The following is an 18,809-nucleotide window of genomic DNA, read 5'->3' as shown; positions in this document are numbered from 1 at the left end:
ATGTTGGCTACCGTCCCTTCCACCTCCGTGGAAGGGCGGTTCCCCCTAGCCACTTTCCCCACTTCCGCGGGGAAGTGGCACACCGCCGGCCGGCCCTCTCGGGGGCTGCACAGGTGTTCCTTCAGATAGATGTTCCTGGTGCATGTTGTCTCTCTCCTCCTTTATAGTCCTCTTCCACCAATCCCAACTCTGCTACCCACACGCCGAGTACGCTGCTCTCCTCCAATCAGGAGCAGGTCCTACAGTTTATTGGTTGAACTGGAGGCAGCTCTGTAGAAGCTGTTTCTCCCTTCTCAGCGCCATATTGTGGGAGAGCAGATGCATAGAATAAGTCTTAATTCCAGTAACAGTCTAGTCCGAGTTGCTCCCCACACATCTATACTAGACTACTACGATGTGTCAGACTTCGTGTTCCAGGTAGGGAACACAGCACTGAAAAGATGCAGACTTGCTCCTATGGAGCTGATATTCTAAATGGTGAACGTCAAGTGAAAATAAAAGTAAGATCATTACATATATATATATATATACACACACATATATGTTAAAGGAAACAGGTACATATTAAGAAAGAAAGTATACTGTCATAACACGTATAAGGAAAATAAAACAATTACTACTATTTTATGAAGGAACTTCAAAAGGTTCATGGAAAGGACAGCATCATAGAACAAGTCAAGCCACCTCGTGGGATATCTGATCCTGAATCAGAGTGTTGTTCAAGCCCAGCCACTCCAGTTCCAACCCAGCTTCCTGCTAGTGCACCTGTGAAGGCAGCAGACAAGGGCTCAAGTACCTGAGTCCCTCCTGCCACCCACATGGGAGACATGGATGGAGTTCCTGGCTCCTGGCTTCTCCCTGGCCCAGCCCTGGCTATTGTGGGCATTTGGGGATTCAAAGAGCAGATGGTAAGATTTCTTTCTCATCCACATTCATTCTCTCTCTCTCTCTCCCCCGTTCTGTCACTCTACCTTTCAAACAAACAAATATATCTTTATAAAATAGATCACAGAAAATGGAATTTTAGTGCAAAAATATTTTAAATCTGTGCAGTTTTTTCGTTATACATTTCCATGAAATTTTTGAAGATCCTCTGCATTCTCATTTTTAAGATAAAGTATCTGAAGCTCAGGGTTAACAAACAGCTAGCCCAGAATCACAGAAATACTAAATTTTATACCCAGGTACTCTAATAAGGCTTCTGTCTTTATATTTTTTTTAATTTTTTTTATTTGACAGATAGAGTTAGACAGTGGGAGAGATAGACCGAGATAAAGGTCTTCTTTCCATTGGTTCACCCCCCCAAATGGGCACTATGGCTGGAGCTATGCCGATCCAAAGCCAGGAGCTGGTGCTTCCTCCCGGTCTTCCATGCGGGTACAGGTACCCAAGGACTCAGGCCATCCTCCGCTGCCTTCCCAGGCCACAGCAGAGAGCTGGACTGGAAGAGGAGCAACTGGGACTAGAACCCAGTACCCATATGGGATGCCAGCGCCACAGGCAGAGGATTAACCAAGTGAGCCACAGCACTGGCCCTATGTCTTTATATTCTTTGTTCTTTCTACTGTTTCAAGCCAATTATTTTTTCTTTGGTGCTTTGAATACTCGTCATTTATGGAAAGTGATTTCCCTCTTAATCCAAACACACAATTTTTTACAATTTTAATGTGTGTTTCTAAGAACAAACATACAAATGTCTCTTTCCTCAAAATCTTTTTTATTGATTAGGTATTTGAGATTATAGAGAGACAGGCAAACACAGAAAAAGAATTTCCATCCACTGGTTTTCCCCTCAAATATTTGCAACAGCCAAGGCTAAAGAAGAGAGCTGAAAGGTTAATCTAGATGACTCACGTGGGTATCAGGAATTCAATTACTTGAGCCATCACTCTGCCTACCACAGTCTGCATTAGCAGGAGGTGGAGTCAGAAACTAGATCCAGGTGGCAAACTCAGGTACTCCATCTTAACCACTAGGCTAGATGTCCGCCCCTTAACATGCTTTTGTAATTTGTAGTAATAAAGGGAAAATAGATCATAAGCCTGCACATGATATAATTTGATCTGAGATACCTTTCCAAGCTTTCCATGGGCAACTACAGCAGCCTGAGAAGTACACTCAGACCATGGTGAATAAATACTGCAACATCTTTTCATTTAAAAACAAAATACATTGAATCCATTATATATGCCAGGCACTCTTATCTGTTGTATCAGGTCCACAGACAAAACAAGGTAACTATCTCTATCCTCCAGGTATTTATATTTTAATACAGGAGATATTATCAATAAACAATAAACATAATAAGTTAGTAAATTATATATTAAATCAAAAGAATATCATTGCAACTGGGAGAGCAAAGTCGAACAGAATGAAAAATGATTAGTAATGCAAGAAAAGGGTGGTCGTAATTCTTAATGGAAATATCAGGGTGGACATGAAAAAGGTAGATATTAAGTGGCTACCTGTAAATACACCATTGTTGCAGCAGGAACAATGCAAGGTGTAAAGGGTTAAGAAGGACCACATGTGATGTGATGAAAGACCAGAAAGGATACAAGGGGACTAGAGCAGGAACAAGCAAAAAGGCAGCTTCACATCAGGTCAGAGAGCTCAAGAGCCTGTAGGGTGCCAAGGGGCAACAGGAAAGACTACAGCTTGACTTTGAATGTGACTGTTCAGGATAAACAGAACAGAACTGAGAGAAGGAATTGGGCCACATGGCTATTTGTGGTCCCTTTCATTTCTCTCCCCCTCTGCTACTTCCTGAACAAGTTCAAAGAATGCTGTATCCTGACCATTTTGCTTTCCTCTCTTTATTCACTTCCTCTGTGCTGATGGAGGAAAATGTGGCAAGCTTAAAGGGATCTGGTGAAAGAAAGTATACCAAAAAAAAAAAAAAAATCAATGTTTTAGTCTTCCCTATGTTGCAAACTCTACAATTGGATGCGGTGTTTTAAGAACTCTAGAGATTTCCAACAAAAAGTTACAAGAAAAATACACCAGAGGAGTATCAATCATAAACTTAGAGTTCAAGAACAAAGATAAACACTGGGAAGTTACAGCCAACCATCTCAATGTTTGGTAGCTAAAAAAAGTGACCATACCCTGTGATCACTCTGTTGGCTGTCCCACTTAACGTACAGCTCTGAGTGCGACCAGGCAAGCAGTTCTTCCCGGGGTTGGTGTTGTGACAGTGGGTTAAGCTGTCACTTGGGAGCCCCATGTCATACTGGAGTGCCAGTCTCAGCTACTCTACTTCCAAGCCAGCATTCCCATGCATATCCTGGGAGGCAGCAAGGAAATGGCCCAAGAACTAGGGTTCCTGCACCCATGTGGGAGACCCAGATGGAGTTCTGGGCCCCTGGTTGCTTGCAGTTAAGGAGTTTCCTCTCATTCTTCCTCTTCCTCACATTCTCCCTTTGTGCCCTTTCGAATGAAACAACAATAAATTGTATTTTTTAAAAAAGCAAAGATCCAAAAATGGTAGTTCATGGACCAAATGTGGTTCCACGATGTATTTAAGTTCTGGCCTTAATGTTTTAAAATGATACTCTTCTCAAATCTAGAAAACATGATGCTGAAATTCATATTGAAACAGAAAATCCATTGGTCTATCCATCTGTTTCTATACCAGTACCATGCTGTTTTGATTACAACTGCCCTGTAGTATGTCCTGAAATCTGGTATTGTGATGCCTCCGGCTTCGTTTTTGTTGTACAAGATTGCTTTAGCTATTCGAGGTCTCCTGTGTCTCCATATAAATTTCAGCATCATTTTTTCTAGATCTGAGAAGAAGGTCTTTGGTATCTTGATTGGTATTGCATTGAATCTATAAATTGCTTTTGGGAGAATGGACATTTTGATGATATTGATTCTTCCAATCCATGAGCATGGAAGAGTTTTCCATTTTTTGGTATCCTCTTCTATTTCTTTCTTTAAGGTTTTGTAATTTTCATCATAGAGATCTTCAATGTCCTTGGTATTTGATTGTTTTTGTAGCTATTGTGAGTGGGATTGATCTTAGAAGTTCTTCCTCAGCCATGGCATTGTCTGTGTAAACAAAGGCTGTTGATTTTTGTGCATTGATTTTATACCCTGCTACTTTGCCAAAATCTTCTATGAGTTCCAATAGTCTCTTAGTAGAGTTCTTTGGGTCCCCTAAATAATCATATCATCTGCAAAGAGGGATAGTTTGAGTTCTTCCTTCCCAATTTGTATCCCTTTAATTTCTTTTTCTTGCCTAATAGCTCTGGCTAGAACCTCCAGAACTATATTGAATAGCAGTGGTGAGAGTGGGCATCCCTGTCTGGTACCAGATCTCAGTGGAAATGCTTCCAACTTTTCCCCATTCAATAGGATGTTGGCTGTGGGTTTTTCATAGATTGCTTTGATTGTATTGAGGAATGTTCCTTCCAAACCCAGTTTGCTTAGACTTTTCATCATGAACGGGTGTTGTATTTTATCAAATGCTTTCTCTGCATCTATTGAGATAATCATATGGTTTTTCTTCTGCAGTCTGTTAATGTGGTGTATCACATTGATTGTCTTGCGCACATTAAACCATCCCTGCATACCAGGGATAAATCCACCTGGTCTGGGTGGATGATCTTTCTGATGTGTTGTTGCATTCTATTGGTGAGAATTTTATTGAGGATTTTTGCATCTATGTTCATCAGGGATATTGGTCTGTAATTCTCTTTCAGTGCTGCATCTTTTTCCGGCTTAGGAATTAAGGTGATGCTGGCTTCATAGAAAGAATTTGGGAGGATTCCCTCTTCTTCGATTGTTCTGAATAGTTTGAGAAGAATTGGAGTGAGTTCTTTAAATGTCTGGTAGAATTCAGCAGTGAATCCATCTGATCCTGGGCTTTTCTTTGTTGGGAGGGCCTTTATTACTGTTTCAATTTCTGTCTCAGTTATGGGCCTGTTTAGGTTTTCGATGTCTTCCTGGTTCAATTTAGGTAGGTTGCATGTGTCCAGGAATCTATCCATTTCTGATAGGTTTCCCTGTTTGCTGGCATACAAGTCCTTGTAGTAATTTCTGATGATTCTTTTTATTTCTGTGGTGTCTGTTGTTACGTTACCTTTTTCATCTCTGATTTTATTGATTTGGGTCTTTTCTTTTTTTAGTTAGTTGGGCCAATGGGGTGTCAATTTTGTTTATTTTTTCAAAAAACCAGCTCCTCAAGGCAGGCGCCGCGGCTCACTAGGCTAATCCTCCGCCTTGCGGCGCCGGCACACCGGGTTCTAGTCGCGGTCGGGGTGCTGGATTCTGTCCCGGTTGCCCCTCTTCCAGGCCAGCTCTCTGCTGTGGCCAGGGAGTGCAGTGGAGGATGGCCCAAGTGCTTGGGTCCTGCACCCCATGGGAGACCAGGAGAAGTACCTGGCTCCTGCCATCGGATCAGCGCGGTTCGCCGGCCGCAGCGCGCCGGCCGCGGCGGCCATTGGAGGGTGAACCAACGGCAAAAAGGAAGACCTTTCTCTCTGTCTCTCTCTCTCACTGTCCACTCTGCCTGTCAAAAAAAAAAAAAAAAAAAAAAAACAGCTTCTCGTTTGGCTGATTTTTTGTAATTTTTTTTTGGATTCAATCCTGTTGATTTCTTCTCTGATTTTAATTATTTCTCTTCTCCTACTAGATTTGGGTCTGGTTTGCTGCAGTTTTTCAAGATCCTTGAGATGCGTTGAAAGCTCATCTATTTGGTGCCTTTCCAATTTCTTGATGTAGGCACCTATTGATATTAACTTTCCTCTTAACACTGCTTTTGCTGCGTCCCATAAGTTTTGGTATGTTGTGCTGTTGTCCTCATTTACTTCCAGAAAGTTTTTGATTTCTCTTTTAATTTCTTCTATGACCCATTGTTCATTCAGGAGCATGGTGTTCAATCTCCATGTGTTTGCATATGCTCTAGGGATTCCTGAGTTGCTAATTTCCAACTTCATTCCTTTATGGTCTGAGAAGCTGCATGGTATGATTCTAATTCTTTTGAATTTGCTGAGACTTGCTTTACGGCCTAGTATGTGGTCAATCCTAGAGAAGGTTCCATGTACTGCTGAGAAGAATGTAAAATCTTTAGCTGTAGGATTGAAAGTTCTATATATATCTGTTAGATCCATTTGGGCTATAGTGTCATTTAAATCTACTGTATCCTTGTTGATCTTCTGTCCTGTTGATCTATTTCTGAGAGTGGAGTATTGAAGTCCCCCAGTACTATTGTATTGGGGTCTAAGTCTCCCTTTAAGTCCATTAACAAATCTTTTAGATAAACTGGTGCCCTGTAGTTAGGTGCATATACATTGATAATTGTTATATCTTCTTGTTGTATTGATCCCTTAATCATTATATAGTGCCCCTCTTTGTCTCTCTTAACAGTTTTTGTGGTAAAGTTTATGTTGTCTGATATTAAGATGGCTACGCCCACTCTTTTTTCATTTCTGTTGGCATGGTATATCTTTTTCCAGCCTTTCACTTTCAGTCTGTATGGATCTTTGTTGGAAAGATGTGTTTCTTGTAAGCAGCAAACAGATGGGTTTTGTTCCTTAACCCAATCAGCCAATCTGTGTCTTTTAACTGGACAGTTCAGGCCATTCACGTTCAATGTGACTAATGATAAGTGGTAACTTTGCCCTGCCATTTGCCAAAGATAAGTTCTAATATATGCTTTGAATTCCCTGTGATCTTTTGCTGTGAGGTTCCCTTCCTTTACCTTCTTTCATATTGATGACCGTGTTTCTGTGTGTAACACATCTTTAAGCATCTTTTGCAGGGCTGGACGAGTGGCAACAAATTCTTTCAATTTCTGTTTGCTATGAAAAGTCTTTATTTCACCTTCATGCGGGATATAATATTCTGGGCTGGCAGTTTTTCTCTCTTAGTACCTGGGCTATGTCTCGCCGTTCCCTTCTAGCTTGTAGGGTTTCTGATGAGAAGTCAGCTGTGAGTCTGATTGGAGATCCTCTGAGAGTAATCTGACGTTTCTCTCTTGCACATTTTAGGATCTTTTCTTTATGTTTCACTGTGGAGAGTTTAATTACAACGTGTCGTGGTGAGGATCTCTTTTGGTCATGTTTATTAGGGGTTCTGTGAGCTTCCTGTACTAGGATTTCTCTGTCCTTCTCCAAACCTGGGAAATTTTCTGGTCCAACATGGGAAGTGAGATACACAGCAGACCCATAGAATGGCAAATGTCCTAACAGCACTCTGGCCTCATAATCAGCCCTTAAGGCATGCGGATCCGGCTGAAAAGCCCATGAGAGTATTTCAGGCATGGAAAGCCAAGACACTCTGGGGGAAAAAAAAACCTAAATGAAAGATCTCCACGAGTGAGATCCCAGTGGAAAGAATGGGTCATCAAAGAAGGAGGTACCTTTCTCTGAAGGGAGGAGAGAACTTCCACTTTGACCATGGCCTTGTCTAAAAATGATTAGAGTCAGTGAACCCAGGGGGCTTCCATAGCCTTGGCAGCTCATGATAAGAGCCTAGGGTGATTACTGATGCCATAAACAAGAGTGTCAATTTGTTAAGTCAACAACAGGAGTCACTGTGCACTTACTCCTCATGTAGGATCTTTGTTCTTAGTGTGCTGTACATTGAGATCTAATGCTATAACTAGTACTCAAACAGTATTTTTCACTTTATGTTTCTGTGTGGGAGCAAACTGTTGAAATCTTTACTTAATGTATGCTAAACTGATCTTCTGTATATAAAGAGAATTGAAAATGAATCTTGACATGAATGGAAGGGGAGAGGGAGTGGATAAGGGGAGGGTTGCATGTTGGAGGGACATTATGGGGGGGAAGTCATTGTAGTCAATATTCTGTACTTTGGAAATTTATATTCATTAAATAAAAGTTAAAAAAAAAGAAACAGAAAATCCAAATAGGTAATCTTAAACAACAAAAACAAAGCCAGAGGCATCTCAATAGCAGATTTCAAGAAATACCACAGAGCAGTTTTAATCAAACCTGGTACTAGCACAAAAGTAGACATATAGATCAACTGAACAGAAAAGAAATCCCAGAAATTAATCTTCACAGCTACAATCAACTATCTTTGACAAACAAGCTAAAAGTACTCTCTGGAGAAAGAGTCTCTTCAACAAATGGTTTTAGGGGAACTTGATCTTTGCATGTACAAGTATGAAACAAAACCCAAGTATGAAACAAAACGTATGCCTTACACCTTATACAAACATAAATCATAATGGATCAAGAATCTAAATCAGCAACCTGATACCACCAAATTACTGGAAGAAAACATCAAGGAAATTCTGCAAGATATTGGCACAAAGACTTCTTAGAAAATACCCCAGAAGCACAGGCAATAAAATCAAAAGTAGACAAATGGATTACAACAAGCTATGAAGCTTCTGAACAGGAAACATTCAACAAGTCAAAGAGGCAACTAACAGGTGCAAATATTCACAAACTACTAATACAATCTAATAAAGGATTAATTATCCATGATCTATAAATAACTCAAGAAATTCAACACCACCAAAACAAACAATAAAGAAATGGGCAAAGGACATGAACACGCATTTTTGAAAAGATAAAACTCAAATGGCCAATACATGAAAAAATGCTCAGGATCAACAGCCATTAGAGAAATGAAGTAAAAACCACTGTGATATTTCCCTTCACCCCAGTTATAATGGCTATCATCCAAAAATCAAAAAACAATAAATGCTGGAAAGGATGTGGAGGAAAAGGTTGCCTAATACTCTGTTGCTGGGAATGTAAACTGGTACAACTAATAGGGAAGACAGTATGGGGATTTCTCAGAAATCTGTAAACAGATCTACCATATCACCCAACCATCCCATCCCTGGAAATTCACCCAAAGGAACTGAACTCAGCTTATGAAAGAGTTATTTGTACCCTCTATGCTTTTGTAGCTCAATTCACAATAGCTAAGATATGGAATCAACCCAGATATCCATTAAATGAGGACTGGATAAAGAAAATGTGATACATATACAAAATGAAATGCACCTCAGCCATAAAAAAATAATGAAATCCTTCTTTTGCAACAAAATGGATGCCATTCAAGACCATTATGCTTGGTGAAATAAGCCAGTTCTGAAAAAGACAAATATCATGTGTTTTCTCTGATATATCATAGTTAAGAATACAATAAATGTAGAAGAATGAAATTGACATCTTATGATTATTGCTTTTAGCCCTTGTCTACTACTGTCGAACATTGATCTTTCTATTCTTTACTTGCTGAACATTATAATTACTGGTGCATTAAGCCTGGGATTATAAAGTAAAGTGAGGTTATTATTGTAAAATTAAAGGAAAAATAAAGAAATGAAGGAAGGAAGGGGAACTGAGGGAAGGAGGGGAGGGGAGAGGGAGAGAAACACATATGGATATCTTCTTAGAATTTTACCTATGAAATACATGATCTGTTTACATTAATAATTTGTTAAAAATTAAATAAAAGTTAAAAATGAGCTAACATACTAAATTTAGCAAGTTTCATATGTAAATCTAAGTTTCCAGATTTTCTTAAGAAACTGTAAGGTCTACAAAACTGGAAGCTATTGTTTGTATATGTTTTTTCTCTTTCAAAACTCATGCTGAAACCTGACTCCTATTGTGGTAGTATTAGGATGTGGGATCTGAAAGAGGTGATTATGTTTTAGGAGAGATTAATGCCTTTCTCCTAAGAGTGAACTCTCACTCTAGAGGCACCTGTAAGTTATTGCAAGAGCAGTTTATAAAGTAAAACTGTTCCTCATGTGTCATCTTTTTTGACAGGCAGAGAGAGAGAGAGAGAGAGAGAGAGAGAGAGAGAGAGAAGGTCTTAATTTTCCATTGGTTCACCCCCCAAGTGGCCGCTACGGCTGGCACGTTGCAGCCGGCACACTGTGCCAATCCGAAGCCAGGAGCCAGATGCTTCCTCCTGGTCTCCCATGCAGGTGCAGGGCCCAAGGACCTGGGCCATGCTCCACTGCCCTCCTGGGCCACAGCAGACAGCTGGACTGGAAGAGGAGCGACTGGGACAGAATCTGGCGTCGCGACTGGGACTAGAACCCAGGGTGCCAGCGCCGCAAGACGGAGGATTAGCCTAATGAGCCATGGCACCAGCCATGTGTCATCTTTTTAAAACCACCATTTACTCATTTGTTCTTCCACCATGTTATAACCCACAGGAGGCCTTTGTCAAATGTTGTTGCCTGAACTTGTATTTCCTGCTTCCAAGACTGTGAGATACATAACTCCTTTGCTTTATAAATTAACTAAACTCAAGTACTTTTACCACACCAACAGTTAAATAATTAAGACATCAGAACATATTCTTTTAAAATATGTATTTATTAGAAATAGAGACTGATGTCCCACATGCTGGTTCACTTCTCAAATGCCCACATAGCCAGGGCTAGGCCAGGGCCAAAGATGGAGCCAGGAATGTAACCCAGGTCTCCCCTAGTAGGGTCCTAAATTCCCTACTGCCACACAAAGCACAAATTAGCAGGAAGCTAGAATCAGGAGCAGAGCTGGGTATGAAACACCATTACTCTGATTGGACAGGGGAATCTTAACCTGTAGGCCAAACTTCTGTCCCCAGACCTGTTGTCTTGAATGACAGCAATTGAACTTGATCAGTTGATTAATTTGCCATAGAACTCACCATTCCTGGGGATATTTGCATAAGGTTTGCCTTTTCTTTCCATTCTCAGTTTAAAATATATTCTTCTACATTCTTTGTATTATTTTATGTAATGCAGTTATATCTCCATAATATAAATTATGAAATAAATTAGCAATTGATTTTTCTCCCACCCTCTTAGTTACCCCATTTATATTATTTGCTTGGCTTCCTGCAGGCATTTGAATTGTTAACCCAAACTTTGTCAGATTAGGCTGCACGAGGTGTGTGGAACCACTAGATGGAGCCCAATTGGCCTTGCTCTTTGAAGCTACTATTCAATGTTTTGATACCATGGTAATCACAACTAGAGTTGTCTAAAGACAAAAGTGTTACATGAATAGTGGTGCAGATTTCTTTTTCAGTAGTTTCCACCATTAAATGTCACTCTGGTAAGAATTTCCAAAATAATCTGTAAATTTAAATATACACACATTTATGTTTCTGATGAAACTTGTAACAAGTAGACTTAATATTAGCTCATAGCAAGAAATCAATAGGCATCGATTCAGTATGAAAGTATTTGAGAACACAAATTAAAAATATTTCTTGTTAATATATTTGAAATACATAATCTAGAATCCCCAGAATAGAACATTTAGTGTTCTTATCTCCAATGTAAATAAAATCATTTTGAAGTAAGTTTCTAGACAACAGTGAGTGATATAAGGAGAAAAATCTAAAAATCCCAGGCATCTAAGCATTCATCATCACTCAAAGTGCTATCGATACTACAACATAAAGGGCATTTGATACTGAAATTCCAGGGTTCACCTTGTTTTTATCAACTACAAATGGAAAACGGTCAAAGAGAAGAAGAATAGGTATTATTTCCATCCAATGACATATTATGATCCTACATTCTGTGTCTGAATGCTATTTGAAAGGCAGTGTGACAGACAAAGAGATTCTCTATCCACTGGTTCACTCACCAAATGACCACAATGGTGGGTATTGGGCCATGCCAAAGCCTGAGCCTAGGACTCCATCCAGGTCTCCCATAAAGGTGTCAGGGGTTCAAGTATTTAGGTCATATTCCACTGATTTCCCAGGCATACAGCAAGGAACTAGATAGGAAGCCAACAGCCAAGACTCTGTGTAGTACTCCAACACAGATCTGGCATCGCAGGTGGCAGCTTAACCTGCTGTTCCACAACACTGGTCCCCAGATTTATGATTTCTACTATTATCCAAAGGGAAAGCATTTTAAAATGCATCATGTATAATCATTATTTTCCAAATGAAATAAGTGTTAAATCATAAGCCACTCACCCAAACCATATTCATATTTGTACCTTCTTTTTATTTTTCAATTTATCAATAATTTGGTAGTTTTAACCAAAACTTGCCTGTTCGGTGATTTGGCTGTTAACCCTCATTCTTTTGACTTCTCAGGTCAGATAAGTAGTTTAGTTTCAGTCTGATGCCATGGAACATTAGCCATGTAACTCCATTATGATTTGGTTTCTTGGGCCTAATATATTTTATGTGAAACTGTACAAAATATTACTTGTCATGAAATTCAGTCAATTAGAGCTCAATCCTAAAACTTAAGAAACAATGCAGGGGGCCGGTACTGTAGTATAGTAGGCTAAGCCTCTGCCTGCGGCACCAGCATCCCTTGTGGGTGTCAGTTTGTGTCCCAGCTGCTCCTCTTGCGATCCAGCTCTCTGCTATGATCTGGGAAAGCAGTAGAAGACGGCCCAGGTGCTGGGCCTCTGCAACCACATAGGAGACCCAGAAGAAACTCCTGGTTCCTAGATGGGCCCAGCCCTAGCCATTGTAGCTATTTGGGGAGTGAACCAGCAGATGGAACCAGCAGATCTCTCTTTCTCTCTGTCTCTCCCATGTCTGTAACTCTACCTCTCAAAGAAATAAATAAAATCTTATTTTTAAAAAAAGCAATGCAGAAGTATAAAAAGAACTATGTGCTACAAAAGGTGTCACAGAATGACTTGAGTTGACATGACCACACCACAACCTGACTGCCCCTGCCCAGAAAGATCCTCCTTCTGCAGTTACAAAACAGAAGAAGGAAGGGAATGAAGAAGAAACTGTGGGGGGCTGAAGGGAAGGAAATATCAGACATCGAATTACTGAATTGACTCCCAAAATGGTTATTTCCCTTGATTGCCAATAAAAGGACGAGATATTCTCTCTCTCTCTCTCTCTCTCTCTCTCACACACACACACACACACACACACACAAATTTTCGAAGTTTTATATCAGGCACAAACTACAACAACTGATTTTCAATCTAACATCATAGGCAACACAACCCCAAACAATCATGGTCAGCTAGCACAAGGATAACTGATCTGTCCCGAAGCCTGGGGAAACAAAACAGGTGTGTTTATTTATTTAGACACAGCATTGTTTGATCCTCCCCACTCTAAATTATGTGAATTCATCATTCATGACTATTTTGGTACTAAGCTAAAGCCATCTTAATTAGTATCCAGTCACTAATTCAACTTTTGTATTATGTGCTATGCATTGTATACTGAGGTCAAGTTTATACTCCTGTGCTACTGTGGTCTTCCTACTTTCTACCTGTTGAGTATTATGACCTGTGAATATAGAGCAGATTAAAATTATATCTTTTCAAAAAAACTGATGGAGAGAGAGGGAGGGAGGGGGACTGGGAAGGAACAAGGGAGTGAAGAAAGTGGCTGTCTTCCTGGAACTGTACCAATGTAATGCATAAAATCTGCTTTCTTTATATTAATTTTTTAAACAAATGGCCTTTGGTGGGCAGATTAACCTATTATAGAAATACTAAAGAAAATAATTTAAAAGGAACATTGAGGTCCCAAATATAGTAAACCCACATTTGTAGTTATGTAATTTTTCTCTAACAGGATTCCACATATTGGATATAATCTGATACAGGAATAAAGACAGTAAGGAATTGGACTGATACAGAGCTGAGATACAGTAACAATGCGCAGAGAGGTGAAGGTAATGGCAAGAGAGGAGCTGTGTAAAGAATCCAATCATTGTGTATCTCAATCACAATTTCTTTATGCATTGTTCAGGAGGTGTACACTTAGGTGGCTTCCATTTCTTGACTATTGTGAAATAAACATGAGAATGCAACTATCTCAGACTTCCTTTTCATTTTCCTGGTATTAGGGCTGCTAGATCATGGTGTCTGTCTAATACAAAGAAATTTCAATTTTTTTTCAATATTTATTTACTTGAAAGAGAGTTACAGAGAGAAAGGGAGACACACAGAAAGAAAGAGCATCTTCCAACCACTGGTTCATGCCCCAGATGGCTGCAATGGCCAGGGCTGGGTCAGGCCATGGAAACCACAAGCCAGGAAACTTCATTGGGATCTCCCACATGGGTGGAAGGGACCCAAGTACTAGGACCATCTGCCAATGCTTCAAAGATGCATTAGCAGGAAGCTGGATCAGAAGAGGAGCAGAGGCCAACGCTATGGCTTAGCAGATGAAGCCTCCACCTGCAGTGCCGGCATCCCATATGGGTGCCTGTTTGAGTTCCAGCTGTTCCACTTCCGATCCAGCTGTCTGCTCTGGCCCAGGAAAGCAGTGGAAAATAGCCCAAGTCCTTGGGACCCTGCACCCAAGTGGGAGACCTGAAAGAGGATCCAGGCTCCTGGCTTTGAATCAGCACACTTCTGGCAGTTGCAGCCATTTGGGGAGTGAATCAGCACATGGAAGACCTCCCTCTCCCTGCCTCTGCCTCTCTGTAACTCAACCTTTCAAATAAATAAAAAATTAATCTAAAAATGAAAGAAAAACTGGGCTGTCTAAAGTGGCACTGTGTCTAAATTGTCTGAAAATGTAGCTTTGTCACACTGTACCAAACAAGCAGAGATTTAAAATAGACAATTTAGAAGTTCAAGAACCCCAATTTACACATATTCTCTGCATTTTTCCACCTCCCACGTAGGAAAACAGTCCAACTCTAGGTGTCCCATGGGCATCCCTTTCCAGCATATCCTGACAGTTTCCTGCTGGCCTTGGGAAATGACCTCGAGGACACACTCTCCCCTCTGCCATTCATCTCACTTCAAGTCACCTCTAATTCCATCTGCTTTTCTGACAACAACATTTCCAATAATTTTTAATTTGTATTCATTTTACTTCCTTCCACAATTATGAGTGCTACAAGAATACTGATTTTATTATTTTTTACTGCTAATACACTGAATTTAAGTGGCTCGGTGGATAGATTGAACACAAACACCACTAAGAAGAAGAGTACCATTCACAGAAGAATGGGAAAATAGAGTACAAAATCCAATTAAAGGGTTCTCAAGTGAATTTTTTAAAACATAATTCAATTCAAAGTTGATTACTTCTGTATGTTTCCTAGGGGTTTCTTTTTTGCAGATCTTAAGGCAAGTTTTATTACATTTTAAAACTAGAATCTGCCTAGACTAAAATAAAACAAATTGGCTATTAGAGAAGTCACTTTTCACATTTTTACATTCATATACTTTTATTCAGCTATTTTGAAAAATCTAGCATATTGCAGGTACTATGCAAACTTTTCCAAATTTATGTTATAAAAGATGTAGAATCCTCTATATTAATAAGAAGCATTCAATTAAACACATATTGATCTAATTCATCTAGGTAAGGCTATATTCCTTCCAAGAACATAAAGGTTGTGGAAGTAGTAACTTCCCTACATATTTGTTATACAAAAATGAACATGCAAAATGTGAAAGTTATTATTTTAACACAATCAATATGTGGCTGCTTTATACACTGCATTAAATGGCCTATGGAGAATATTAAGAAGCAACATTCACTCATGTTGTTCATTAAAGCAGGATACCTTTTCCTTTGATTTATCAAATTATTTGATGTGATGTTTCACAAACTGGGGCCTGTGGAGATGCACAGGATCCAGGAGTTCTTTATGAGAATTTTTAAATTGTACTTTTCATTTTGATGGCAATTTACAATTATTTATATTGCATAATCTGGATTATTGTGTATTCATGTAATTCTGCTGTGTTTATCTGTTTTGCTTTTATAAACCTAGGAATATTAAGGCCAGATGATGGTGTGGTACATTGTATTATCAAAGGTTTTTGGAAGTTCAGAAATTAACATGTGACAAGAATATCACAAGGAACACGTTACCAAACTCAAAAACCCCAGTGTCACAGCACCATCTGCATTTTGCAAGCAGTCATTTCATTCCAGCAAAAAATATCATTCTTGGGGCCAGCAATGTTGCCTAAAGTTGCTGCCTGAAATGCCGGCATCTCATATGGGTGCTAATTTGAGCCCAAGCTTCTCAACTTCTGATACAGCTCCCTGTTAATGCCCCTGGGAAAGCAGTGGAGGGTGGCCCAAGTGTTTGGGCCCCTGCACCCACATGGGAGACCCAGAAGAAGCCCCTGGCTCCCAGCTTCAGGTTGGCCCAGTTCTGGCCATTGCAGCCATTTGGGGGGTGAACCAGCAGATAGCAGACTTATCTCTGCCTACCCATCTCTAATTCTGCCTTTCAAAAAAGAGTAAAAATAAATCCTTAAAAAAACCATTCATTAAATTACTAAATTAATATAGCAATTTAAGCTTAATTGGTTTTGTCTGTCTGTGTTTATCCTACTTGTAAACCAGACTTGGCTTTATATGAGAGTACTTTAGATTTGTGGATAAAGGAATTAAAATATTTGGGGGCAAAAAACCTTTTTGAAATACATGCAGAGTTTTTCAAAATATACATTTTTCCATAAATTTTCTGGAGACCCCTTGTACATGGGCTGAGCAGTAAAGATAAGGAACACAAAGTGTCAGAGGAGGGGCTTGGCACTCCTATTGATTCACCAACTGGGACACCCACTCGGGAGTGTCTCATTGGAGACCAGGCTCCTCAGCTGCTGATTCAATTTCCTGATTATATACACACCGGGTAGGGGGCCAGAACATGATGGCTCAAGTCCTTGGGTCTCTGATACCCACACAAGAAATCTGGATTAAGTACTGGATTCTGGTTTCCACATGGCCCAGCCCCAGCTATCATTGTTATTTGAGGAGTAAACCAGTGGATAAAAGATCTCTATCTCTGCCTTCTCTCTTTGGCTCTGTCTATGCTTCAAATAAAATGAAAATAAAACATTTTAAATACATAGATTATACATAAAAGTAATGTAAGTATCAAAAGTAAATGCATTTGTATGTATTAAAACTGAGAGGAGAAAAATGGTAAATGCACTTAGGATTTTCTTGGTTTTTTTCCCTCTTAAAGGCAAATTTCATAGAAATGAAAGATGTCAACAGGAACCTGCATCATTTATATAAATCCTGCACTTTTTTCTATAGATGTATTTATTTATTTATTTTTAACTTTTATTTAATGAATATTAATTTCCAAAGTACGGCTTATGGATTACAATGGCTTCCCCCCCATAACGTCCCTCCCACCCGCAACCCTCCCCTTTCCCACTCCCTCTCCCCTTCCATTCACATCAAGATTCATTTTTGATTCTCTTTATATACAGAAGATCAGTTTAGCATACATTAAGTAAAGATTTCAACAGTTTGCTCCCACACAGAAACATAAAGTGAAAAATAATAGATGATTTTTTAAATGATGATGGAATCAGATCAGACCTATTGTCATGTTTAATCCCAGTGAGAGTCAAGTTGGGAATTGATAATTTCTTTTTTTTTTTTTTTACAGAAGATCAGTTTAGTATACATTAAGTAAAGATTTCAACAGTTTGCACCCCCATAGTAACCCAAAGTGAAATATACTGTTTGAGTACTCATTATAGCATCAAATCTCAATGTACAGCACATTAAGGACAGAGATCCTACATGAGGAGTAACTGCACAGTGACTCCTGTTGTTGACTTTACAAATTGACACTCCTGTTTATGGCATCAGTAATCTCCCTATGCTCCAGTCATGAGTTTCCAAGGCTATGGAAGCCTTTTGAGTTCTCCGACTCTTATATATATTGATTTATTTATTTCAAGGTCAGAGTTATGGGTTAGAGGGGTGTGGAAGAGATCTTCTGTCCTCTGGTTCACTCCCCAAATAGCCATAACGGCCAGGCCTGAGTCACAGGTCTCCCACGTGGGTGTCAGGGAGGCTACCACTTGGGCCATCTTCTGCAGTTTTTCCTAGGCCATTAGCAGGGGGGTGGACTGAAATTTGAGCAGCTGGAACACAAACCAGCACCCACATGGAATGCCGGCATCTCAGGCTTTAACTGCTAAACCACAATCTCGGCAGCCCTGCACTGGTATTTAACCAAAGTCCTAATTAAACAAACACTCCCACACTTATACAGATAGTACATCAAATGTATAACTACTCTGAGTACACCAATCCCACTTCCCAGCACTAGGTTATGTTCCCGTTAACCTTCATGGGTTCATGGGTTAGTACATTCTGACAATCCCAGGAATGGCACAAGGATATTGAGATAATGACTGCATTAGTTAGGTCTATTTCAAAACCATCATCATCACTCAATCAAACCAACTATACACATCAGAACTGAAGAAAAATTCACAGGTATAATATAAACACCAATAACTAATAAAGCAAACCTAAATCCTCACACATGCTGACAACTTATCATAAACACTCATAAATTATAGATTTCCCATAGGGACCACATTTGATAAAGCTAAAAGGATAAGGACTACATTTGATAAAGTTGATTATTCAGCTTTGTAATAGAAATGTTTTTAAATTAAGTATGGCATGATAAAATAAACAACGAATTCCCCAAGATCTATAATCCTGACAAAAACTCCATTAAAGGTAATCTTCCATTGATATATTCAAATTTATTTTACCTATCATATATTTCTACAAAGTACAAGATGTGAGCATAAAACTGCCAAATGAACTAAAATAATTTGATGCAATCATTTTCTTAACTCCATTATTTCAAAAAGGCTTATATGAAAAATATTTCATACACTCAAAATATGAATCTATCCTTACAGCTTTATTTGTATCACAGTAGCCCCTCAATACCCTTCATTTATGTTAATCACCTGTGTTCTCTACTTGTTAGGAAAATTATGCGAGGTCAAGTGATTTTTATAACTTCATATGCTAATTATTAAAGGTCAGAAACTGAAAGTTGTTGATGCATTCAGCTGTCCTAACACTGCTGACTATGTAACAGGTGCAGGAGC

General features: G+C 39.4%; 1 protein-coding gene across 3 annotated transcripts in view; it reads right to left on the bottom strand.

Moving 5' to 3' along the window:
- The window catches only part of ACSS3 (acyl-CoA synthetase short chain family member 3), a 368,594-nt gene that overhangs the window by 133,105 nt on the left and 216,680 nt on the right, over positions 1 to 18,809 (bottom strand). The window lies entirely within an intron of this gene.

The sequence above is a fragment of the Oryctolagus cuniculus genome, chromosome 11 (genome assembly GCF_964237555.1).
Source record: "Oryctolagus cuniculus chromosome 11, mOryCun1.1, whole genome shotgun sequence".
Classification (NCBI taxonomy): Eukaryota; Metazoa; Chordata; class Mammalia; order Lagomorpha; family Leporidae; genus Oryctolagus; species Oryctolagus cuniculus.
Note: the sequence above shows the minus strand (reverse complement) of the source record. Positions and strands in the feature narration are given on the sequence as shown.